Genomic DNA, 12136 nt, shown 5'->3' on the forward strand with positions numbered 1-12136 from the left:
CTACTGAGTGAAGAGCAACCCTCCCACTCGGGGGCTTAGCTGCAGTCCATTACTCGCCTAAGTATTTGAAAATCCTACCGAGTGGAGAGCAACCCTCTCACTCGGGGGCTTAGCTGCAGTCCAGTACTCGCCTAAGTATTCAAAAATCCTACCGAGTGGAGAGCAAACCTCCCACTCGGAGGCTTAGCTGCAGTCCAGTACTCGCCTAAGTATTTAGAAATCCTACCGAGTGGAGAGCAACCCTCCCACTCGGGGGCTTAGCTACAGTCCAGTACTCACCTAAGTATTTAAAAATCCTACCGAGTGGAGAGCAAACCTCCCACTCGGAGGCTTAGATGCAGTCCATTACTCGCCTAAGTATGAAATCCATTCCGATCTGCAAGGACGACGAGGTGCAGGTCGACTGCCGCCTTCCCCTTCGGAGCTACGCCACACATACAACATGCGCTCTGCAAGGACGACGAGGTGCATGTCAACTGCTGCCTTCTCCTTCGGAGCTACGCCACAAATACAACGTGCGCTCCATTCCGATCCGCAAGGACGACGAGGTGCAGGTTGACTGCTACCTTCTCATTCGGAGCTACGCCACAAATACAACTTGCGCTCCATCCCGATCCGCAAGGACGCGGGTCGACTGTAATCGGTGCTCCATCCCTACCGGCAAAGGCGATGAAGTGCAGGTCGACTAGATTTTCCACCTTAGAGCTGCGTCTCAAGCACTAAAGTATATTCCGAGTGAAGAACAAAGTTCGCTCGAAGGCAAATGCAAGCATATTCAACGATAAGCCAAGTTCAGATAACATCCTACGGATTCAGAAGTGCTCAGGAGTCAAGCCTATAAAAGTTTATCGGTTACAAAACCACTCGGCATTCCGAGGCAAATTTAAGGCGAAGCATAGAAGTTTTTTACTCCTCAGGTGGAGGACTGGAGGGCGCGACAAACTGGTCCAAGTCAATTCCGTCAGCAATCCGAGTGGCAGCAGCAATGAAGGTCTCCATGAAAGATTGGAAGTCGTGCTTCTTGGTATTGGCAACTTTGATGGACGCCAGCTTTTCCTCTCGCGCATCCTTGCAGTGAACACGGACCAGGGACAGAGCAACGTCAGCGCCGCACCTGGCAGAAGACTTCTTCCATTCTTGCACTCAACCTGGAACTTCATTCAGTCGAGTCATTCACTACAAGAAATATGTCAACTAGTGACCTTCTCTTAGTGACCCTAGCTGAATTGGTCGTAAATCCATGGCCATTTCGCTTGGAAGGGCTCAAACCCTGAATTGCCTTAGACCAAATGGTCATAAAAGCAGACAAGAGTGGTCCATGACCTTATTTCTACGTGATTACGACCAATATAAATGGTCATGAGGTTGTGAACGTGGATGCATTAGTACTTATTGCTATGACTAGGCGCCACCTCATTAGTTTTGCCTATGTGTCATGTCCATGTGTCAATTTTTGCCCTAGGTTGTGAAGCAACCTATATTTCTGTTATTCCAAAAATTCCCAAAAAATTCTCATAAATTGTTTGGATCATATATTCATCAAATATGTAAAAAACCTTCCTTGCCTAGTTCAAAAATAACTCAACAATATTCATTTTCCTATTTTGTTCGGAGCAGCACTTGGTGAAGGAAGTGCTATTTATATATTCTTGATTTCCCTAAAAATTTGTTAAGACATTCTTCTTAGTATATGATCATCCTCAGCCAAAACTCACGCCCATTGGCCATGTGCATTTCCTGTACCGCTAATGAAACACTTGGCTGCTAATTCATGTTTGAGCATAGTTCGGTCTCCTCATGAGAATCTTATGTTATAATTTTCTTCCTAGAACCTACTTGGGGAGTGCCCAACCCACTAGACATGCATAGGCCACCCAGAACACATGGCAATGCCACGGTCACGCGGTGACCACGCGGCGGGCATGCGAGCTTATGCGCTCTAGAGTTGGGGCCCTAGGACACCGTCCAAACCTCGATGTCTCGCCATCAAACCATGTATTTCTGATTAAATAGATGCTTATTTACCTAGAAATTATTTTTGGAAAAAATAAAGAGCAAACTATGAGGCACCTGCAGTTCAAATTTGACCCGCTTCCAACTGAATCAACGGGAATTTGTCTTTTTCACCAGAGGTGGATCAAAACTTTTGACACCCAACCATTTTGTCAATTGTGCATTAAATATGGACTTGTATTTTATAAAATTGATTAGGTCCAATTTTGCAACAAATATATGGTAGGTTCTTCACAAAAAAAACTCATTTCGGGCACTCGGAAAAAGGAAAATGTATTTTCCGTGAAAAGAAAATGAAAACTCCCTTAGGCAACATTGTTTGGAATTCCAATATGCACCCTTGTGCACAATATGAGATCATTTGAACAAACTATGCCATGAATGTGGCCATAAGATTGATCATTTGGCTTGAAAGCCATGAATCTTCACGCCTGATAGCTCGTTTCTGAGAACACTTTTTAAAAAAAATTGCTGTATTACAGGTTTATTATTTTTCCTGTAAACTTGGTCACATATAATGACACAATGCGAAGGTTTTCCAATTTTTTGATTTTTTTTTGAATTTTTTATGCCCGTTTCAAAATGCGGTCAAAACGGCGGGCTTGACCGTTCCTAGCTAGTGGTTGAATCTTGGAAAATTTTTGATGTTTCTCTGATTAAATAGATACTTATGTACCTAGAAATGATTTTTGGAAAAAATAAATAGCAAACTATGAGGCAGCTACAGTTCAAATTTGACCCGTTTCCAGCTGAATCAGCGGAAATTTGTCTTTTTCACCAGAGGTGGATCAAAACTTTTGACACCCAACCATTTGGTCAATTGTGCATTAAATATGGACTAGTATTTTATAAAATTGGTTAGGTCCAATTTTGCAACAAATATATGGTAGGTCCTTCACAAAAAAAAACTCATTTCGGGAACTCGGAAAAAGGAAAATGTATTTTCCGTGCAAAGAAAATGAAAATTCCCTTAGGCGACATTGTTTGGAATTCCAATATGCACCCTTGTGCACAATACGAGATCATTTGAACAAACTATGCTATGAATGTGGCCATAAGATTGATCATTTGGCTTGAAAGCCATGAATCTCCACGCATGATAGCTCGTTTCTGAGAACACTTTTTAAAAAGAATTGCTGTATTACAAGTTTATTATTTTTCCTGTAAACTTGGTCACATATAATGACACAATGCGAACATTTTCCAATTTTTTGATTTTTTTGAATTTTTTATGCCCGTTTCAAAATGCGGACAAAACGGCGGGCTTGACCGTTCCTAGCTAGTGGTTGAATCTTGGAAATTTTTTGATGTTTCTCTGATTAAATAGATACTTATGTACCTAGAAATGATTTTTGGAAAAAATAAATAGCAAACTATGAGGCAGCTACAGTTCAAATTTGACCCGCTTCCAACTGAATCGGCGGAAATTTGTCTTTTTCACCAGAGGTGGATCAAAACTTTTGACACCCAACCATTTGGTCATTTGTGCATTAAATATGGCCTAGTATTTTATAAAATTGGTTAGGTCCAATTTTGCAACAAATATATGGTAGGTCCTTCACAAAAAAAAACTCATTTCGGGCACTCGGAAAAAGGAAAATGTATTTTCCGTGCAAAAAAATTGAAAATTCCCTTAGGCAACATTGTTTGGAATTCCAATATGCACCCTTGTTCACAATATGAGATCATTTGAACAAACTATGCCATGAATGTGGCCATAAGATTGATCATTTGGCTTAAAAGCCATGAATCTTCATGCATGATAGCTCGTTTCTGAGAACACTTTCTTAAAAGAATTGCTGTATTACTAGTTTATTATTTTTCCTGTAAACTTGGTCACATATAATGACACAATGTGAAGGTTTTACAATTTTTTGATTTTTTTTGAATTTTTTATGCCTGTTTCAAAATGCGGTCAAAACGGCGGGCTTGACAGTTCCTAGCTAGTGGTTGAATCTTGGAAATTTTTTGATGTTTCTCTAATTAAATAGATACTTATGTACCTAGAAATAATTTTTGGAAAAAATAAATAGCAAACTATGAGGCAGCTACAGTTCAAATTTGACCCGCTTCCAGCTGAATTGGCGGAAATTTGTCTTTTTCACCAGAGGTGGATCAAAACTTTTGACACCCAACCATTTGGTCATTTGTGCATTAAATATGGCCTAGTATTTTATAAAATTGGTTAGGTCCAATTTTGCAACAAATATATGGTAGGTCCTTCACAAAAAAAACTCATTTCGGGCACTCGGGAAAAGGAAAATGTATTTTCCGTGCAAAGAAATTGAAACTTCCCTTAGGCAACATTGTTTGTAATTCCAATATGCACCCTTGTGCACAATATGAGATCAATTGAACAAACTATGCTATGAATGTGGCCATAAGATTGATCATTTGGCTTGAAAGTCATGAATCTTCACGCATAATAGCTCGTTTCTGAGAACACTTTTTAAAAAGAATTGTTGTATTACAAGTTTATTATTTTTCCTGTAAACTTGGTCACATATAATGGCACAATGCGAATGTTTTCCAATTTTTTGAATTTTTTTTTGAATTTTTTATGCCCGTTTCAAAATGCGGTCAAAACGGTGGGCTTGACCGTTCCTAGCTAGTGGTTGAATCTTGGAAAACTTTTGATGTTTCTCTTATTAAATAGATATTTATGTACCTAGAAATGATTTTTGGAAAAAATAAATAGCAAACTATGAGGCAGCTACAGTTCAAATTTGACCCGCTTCCAGTTGAATCGGCAGAAATTTGTCTTTTTCACCAGAGGTGGATCAAAACTTTTGACACCCAAACATTTGGTCATTTGTGCATTAAATATGGCCTAGTATTTTATAAAATTGGTTAGGTCCAATTTTGCAACAAATATATGGTAGGTCCTTCACAAAAAAAACTCATTTTGGGCACTCGGAAAATGGAAAATGTATTTTCTGTGCAACGAAATTGAAAATTCCCTTAGGCAACATTGTTTGGAATTCCAAGATGCACCCTTGTGCACAATATGAGATCATTTTAACAAAGTATGCCATGAATGTGGCCATAAGATTGATCATTTGGCTTGAAAGCCATGAATCTTCACGCATGATAGCTCGTTTCTAAGAACACTTTTTTAAAAGAATTGCCGTGTTACAAGTTTATTATTTTTCCTGTAAAGTTGGTCACATATAATGACACAATGCGAAGGCTTTCCAATTTTTTGATTTTTTTTGAATTTTTTATGCCCGTTTCAAAATGCGGTCAAAACGGCGGGCTTGACCGTTCCTAGCTAGTGGTTGAATCTTGGAAAACTTTTGATGTTTCTATTATTAAATAGATACTTATGTACCTAGAAATGATTTTTGGAAAAAATAAATAGCAAACTATGAGGCAGCTACTGTTCAAATTTGACCCGCTTCCAGCTGGATCAGCGGAAATTTGTCATTTTTACCAAAGGTGGATAAAATCCTTTGACACCCAACTATTTGGTCATTTGTGCATTAAATATGGCCTAATAGTTTATAAAATTGATTTCATCCAATTTTGCAATAAATATATTGTAGGTCTTTCACAAAAAAAACTCATTTTGCGCACTCGAAAAAGGGAAAATGTTTTTTTTGCAAAAAACTCATTTCCGACGACATCTTTTTAAAGATATTTATCTTATACCATGTTGTTATTTTTTCTGAAAACTTGTTCAAATTTTGGTGACACAATGAGAAAGTTTTCCATTTGTTTTAGAATTTCTCAGATCATAAAGTAGCTTAAATGATTTTAACACTTTATTTTAAGTCAACTACGACCAATTTAGATGGTCATAAAATCGTACTGCATTCTGATTAGTCCATGGACATATCACGCGGATCGTGCATCCAACACCGTTGGATGCTCGGGGATCCAACGGCTGTCCTCGACCCATCCACACCAACCCCGAAACCCTAGCTATGTCCTCCGGGTTAATTTCCATCCACCCCCCCGCCTCCTTTCTTTCCCTCACTCCCCGATCGCCTCCCTTCCTCACCTGTGCAAACCCTAGCTCCTCTCGATCCCCTTCTTTCCCGGCAGCTCCACCGATCCTCCCCTCGATCTCGTCGGTGGGGAGCGCCGCGGCGATTCCCCACCCCTCTTCCCCTTCTCTCCCACGACCACGGTCGGATCCGCGCTCGTCCCTTCTAGATCGCGGCCGCCACCTCCCTCCCTTCCAAATCGCGGCCGCCACCTTCCTCCGGCGGAGCTCCCCGCCGTCCATGGCCTCCCCCACGCCGTCATCTCTCCTTTCCCCTCCCTGGCTCTGCCACCGCCACCACTCCTTCCGAGCGTGTGCCGCCCATCGTCCCTCCTCTCCTCTCCTCTCCTCCTATCGCGCCGGCCATTCATCCGAGTTGGTGCTGCTAGAAGGGGCCGGGGCGCAGTCGAGGAAGCAGCACCACCACCACCATCACAAGCTGGAAGTCTACACCGAGGTGCTGGCGCGCCTCCACGCCGCCGAGGAGCACACCCCCGGCTTCGACGACGACCTCTGGAGCCACTTCAACCGCCTCCCCGCATGGTAACGCGCCCTGCCCTCCTCCTGGTCCCTCCTGCTGACGACTGCGACGCGGCGGTGCTGATGAGTGATGATTCTCGATTTTGGCATTTCAGGTTTGTGTGCAGCTACGCGATGGATGTGAACGTGGAGAGGGCGGAGGACGTGCTCACGCACAAGGGGCTCCTCGAGCTGGCCAAAGATCCGGCGCAGCGCCCGGCCTTCACCGTTCGAGCCGTGCAGGTGACCCATTCATTCCTCCTTCCGACGGGCTTCTTCCCCTCGTGCTCATGCACTAGTTTAGGAATGCGATTCGGAGCGCCACTGATGTGATCGACCGTTGTAGATGACTCGAAATTCATCTGTTCGGACTTGTATTATATGGTCTGACTTATGTGCTGAGCATCCCTGGCTGGCTGGTCTCGGTGGGTTGGGGGTTCAGTTTTCCGCCCTTCAGATTTCGTTTTTATAATCATTCCATCCCATCTTAGATTGCCATTCAGCTATTAGTAACAGTCCATCATGATCCATATAGCTTGTGATCCTGACAAAGACAATACATCTACAGTAGATAAGATCTTACTGGGATTGTGTCCAATTGTCCATAGTGGTTCTATGCACTGTCTACATTAAGAGCATATCCAGTAGGAGCCTAAAGGCTTGGATTATTTCATCAACTAACTCAGCTTGTACAATTTTTTGCTGTCCAAACATAGATCTAGAAGCTTGCTTTTAATTGCTTCAATGCTTCTCTATACCAAAATACATGGGCTTGCATAAAGATTTCATTTCATTCTGTTGCTGTGCCTGCTTCATGTTATCATCCTTGATTGACATACTTGAGAGATTCTAATTCATGTATGATGGTATCAAAGGGGATCATTGTACTCATAATAATAACTAGTGGAGTTGAGAGGTTTACTTTGCTCTGCATTCTAAAGCAACATATTTCTGATGCCCATATGTTACTTTGCTCTGCACAAAAATATCCTGTTAAATCATTGCATGTATTTCAGGTCTTTACAGTGGCATTAGCTGGTCAATATTAGGTAAATTGCCTGGTTTGGGAGCACGTTTGGCTGCCTGGATGCTGCTGCTGCTGCTGTCAATTTACTCTTGATCGATTTCTGCCTTGACAGTGTAAGCACATCCATTGTTCGATTATTTGCCTCGTTCATCAGCTATCCCATTTGGTTTGTTTCCTCCAATTAACTGCTGCTCCTGCTGCTATTACAGCTGGCTTGGTGGCCTTGTGTGCATCTTCTCCACCAGCGTTCTCTTCCAAATCCTGGTAATTAAGCCTAATAACATGTTCACTCACTCACTTGCCTCTAAAATAAGCTCCCATTCCTTTTCTGAATTGAATCATGTCTCTGAAATTTAAGCTTATAGAACCTACAGTGTCAATCAGGTCTCTGAAATTCAAGCTTATAGAACCTTGATATTTCTGAACTCGAATGTGAAACCTGCTTGATCCTAACTGCCATTGACATGCACTACAGCGATGTATTTCTCTTGGATTTATGTCTACAGAAGCTTCATGTAGAATTCTGTTCTCTTACATTTTTCATAGAAAGTAAAAGGGAAAAGGTTAATTTTATCTATTAACATGGCCATACTAGAAGGTTAATTTTTTTGAAACAGATATCAAGGGTAATTTGAGTTATTCGTCATCTCCCAAAGCTAAACTGCTATAGTTCTGCTGACCAACCTGCGTGTTTAACTTCAGGTGTGAGGAGGAGCCTGTGGCTGAGACTGCATCAGCATAGATGCTGCAACCCATCACAGCGAGTTCCTCGGTCTCTGTTACGGCCGATGCAGTAGTAACTCAGGACACCATTCATGCCTCACTGCCACTTGTACATTTTCTTTATCTGTTCTAGTTACTTATGTGATTTATTCCTGGTACTTGTTGCTGTTGTATTCTGATTACTTGTTGGGACCGGTATTGAGAGACTTTGGTGGTTTCTTTGAGTACATTTAACTTGGAGTTCTCCAGTACTCCTAGATTTGCTACTCAAACAAAATTTGAGTACTTGCACCGGAAAGGATTGAAATACTCCTGGTACTTGCATAGGTTTAAAAATACTCCTGGTACTTGTGATGAAACCAACAAGCAACTTGCTAACCTCTTTCAGTGTTCAATCATCTTTTAATTCTTAATAGTATCTCCTATTAGGTGATCTGATTAGGAAGTGTAAGTACAATGATCTGGTAGGTAATTGGGTTGCTTAAATATTTCCTCTGATTAGTAATTTAATTTACCAATAGGTACTGGCAGTAAAAGAAACTGACATCCAATTAGTCTCAGGGATTGAATGATTTAGTTACCACATTGTGTTAGTTAGTCTGCTCTTTGTTCCAACATGAATGATATATATTACTTAATCATGTGTAATTTTCTTTCCTTTTGCTATGTTGTAAGTGGATGTATAGTTTGCTAGTTTTTATCTCTGTTTAGATGGGTTTTAACGAAAGCTCGCTTGCTTTGTTTTTTAAGCAACTACAAATTGTATGGGCATTTGAAGTTGTGGCTTATAATTGATCAATATTGTTTTGTAACGTGCAGATGTTGATCAGGACAAAGAAGTCGGAGGAAGCATAGTTCTAACATTGCTGTCAACTGTCAAGTTTTGCATTAATGAAGCCCTTTATACTGCTCATGTTTCTTCGTGAAGCATAGTTCGTATGTGTGTATGATGTAGCAGAACTTGTGATTGTACACTTGAGGAGCAGAACGGGCTCATGTGATTGTACACTTGTGGAGCTTGTTATATGATTGTAAACTTGATGCTGATCACATATGTATGTGTGTTATATGATGTAGCACTTTGATGGTTGATAATATTTGAAGTATTTCGTGAGTTTTCTATGCCAATTTAAATACCAGGTATTTATTTGTGTGAAATATAAAAATTGAAGAATATTGCCCTGACGGCTAGGACCCAGTACTAGAACCTGACAATAGGGACCCACCTGACTAGTGAACCCAATTTAGAAAAAAAATATTAAATTGTTGAGACAAAAAGGCCATGGCCCAAAAATAAAAAGGCTGCAATGTTGGGCTTGGTCAATTTAGCTGACAAAAAATTCATAGGAAAAAATATATAAATGGGCTGAATTAATGGGCTCGGCCCATGTAAACACCGAATTGGACCGGGCTGATTCCTATCCACGTCAGCTTGCAACGCTGGATACCTACATGGCCTGGGGAGGTTGCTAGTGACCAAAAATTTGGTCATGGAACCAACGACCTTTTACATATAACAAAGAAGGTCATGAATGTCAGTTTACGACCGTCAGCTTTTGACCTTCTGTTTTTGGTCACAAAAAGGTCACAAATGGAAAACAATGACCATTAAGTGACCAATAGTGGTGGTCACAAGTTAACATATTTCTTGTAGTGATTAGAGACTCGAGGTCATTTTGAAGCGTCGCTCCTGGCCAGAGTGTCGTGTCGATTCGCGACGTCGCAACCTTCAGTCTAGCAAGGTAGTCAACCACACCAGCAACACGAGACTCCAGTCGGAGCACGTTCATAGCAGCTTCATCCTTCACAAGAGAGTTAATGGGGTCCAAGTTTGTCTCCACTCGACTGGTCTCCTCCTCGAAGTTTTGGCAGAATTCCGTAAACACAATTCCAAGATAAACCAGCAGTTCTACGATAAGTCGATGATAACAAGTCAGTCGGGTAGGAGAGATTACCCTCAAGCATGATGAATAACTTCTTGGCGAGCCCACCGAGATAAGCCTCCAGATCGCTCCTCTCCCCCACCAGTTCACTAGCCTTGTCACTCAGAGCTATCTTATCATTCTTCAGACGGCTGACCTCCTTGTTGACCGCATCGAGAGCAGCTTTCAGATTGGCGTTCTCCTCTTCAAGTTTACCGACTGAAGCCAGTTTTTCTTCCGCAAGCTTCGTTTTGTCCAAAGCCGCCTTCTGCGCTTCGGCAAGATCATGGTCCTTCTTCTTCAGAGCCTCCTTCATTTTATCTGCAAAATGACAATGAGATCAGAATCAGGAATGGGCAGAAAGATAAAGAGAATCGTCAAGTTCTCACTAGTCGTACCTTTTGCTTCGTCTTTCGCCTTCTGAAAGTTCTCCTGAACAAGCTTCAAGGTCGAGCTGGATATGTTTGTTTTCCAATTCAGTATAGCGAGCCACAAGCTCGCAAGATTTCTGCGAAGGATCAGTCGACATACATCAAAGATAGGTTGCTTCCGGGTGACTAAGAGAAAAATCGTAACATTTCTAAGACTACAGTCGAATCAAAATATTCAACAGTAGTCTCGGGGACTACACCCAGTGGGTGCACCCAGCGTGCCCCCACTGGCTCTTCCGACTTGGTACGATCATTTGGCCGAAAGAGACAAAGAGGTTATGATCCTAAAACTATAACACTATAACTAACTGCCAGCAGTCAGCCATGGTCTCATCATGATCTACCAAAGAAAAAAAAACACTGGTTCTTCAGACCTTAGTCGACTGCCAGCAGTCAACCATGGTCTCGGGGACTACACCCAGTGGGTGCACTCAACGTGCCCCCACTGGTTCCAAGATTCCATTCGACATGGTCTGACCAGACCGAGTGAAGAAGTTAGAGTGAAGAAATTCAAAATACAAAGATTACAGTCGACTGCCAGCAGTCCACCATAGTCTCGGGGACTACACCCAGTGGGTGCACTCAGCGTGCCCCCACTAATCCAAAAATTCAATCGACACACCCAGTGGGTGTACAGATACAAAGATCTCCGGAAAGAAAGTCTTCGGATAGCATATCCTAACAGAACAAGCGGTGACCAACTAACCTGGACGTTGCTCTGAAGGGCTGAGCTAGCATCATAGGCGGCTTGGCTGGCTTCCCGGATCGCCTTCACCCGCTCCATCATGATCCCCGCCTGGCGTATAGCCTCCTTAGCAGCACCCGCTTGGTCCTCTGGGACGTGGTGTGTGGCGAAAAGGGAGGGCGGGTCAGCAGTTGACGACGAAGGTCGAACACTCGTCAGCGGCACAATGAAGGACACGGAATTCTGAGTGATATTGCCACCTTCTTGAACCGATGTTTCAGGGACTGATGCAATCTGAGTAGTCTTGCCAGCTGGCGCCTTTCTATTCCTCCTCGGCCTCAGCGGCGCCTCTTCGTCATCATCAGGGAGATCGATGATATGAGGAGGAGCTACAGGAAAAATCCAAAGTTAAAATCAAAAATCCAATCGACCAAAAGTGAAACTACAGAGAGCGTACCAAGGTTGGAGGTGGCAGCGTCTTCCATTTCCTAGTCTTCGCTCTTGGCGGAGGTCTCAGAGGTAGCAGCACTGCAGATTTCAGAAACCAGTCGGTTAGTCAATGAGTCGACCAAGAGTCCATCCGTGCTAAACGAGAAAACACAAGTTCTGCTGTTACCCGGAAATGGTGGGAATGGTCATTCTCATCTTGGGCAAGGCCTTCGGCGGATTTGATGGCGCCGCTCGTGGATGCTTCGGCGCTTTTTCAGTCGGCGCCGGAGAAGCCGTCCGAGGGCGCTTTGACGACTGCTCAACAGGCGCAGTCGCTTTGTCACGCCCGCTCGCGGGGTCATGGGTGAGCTTGGATCGCCTTTCCGTGCGGGGGGGGGG

The sequence above is a fragment of the Triticum dicoccoides genome, chromosome 7B (genome assembly GCF_002162155.2).
Source record: "Triticum dicoccoides isolate Atlit2015 ecotype Zavitan chromosome 7B, WEW_v2.0, whole genome shotgun sequence".
Classification (NCBI taxonomy): Eukaryota; Viridiplantae; Streptophyta; class Magnoliopsida; order Poales; family Poaceae; genus Triticum; species Triticum dicoccoides.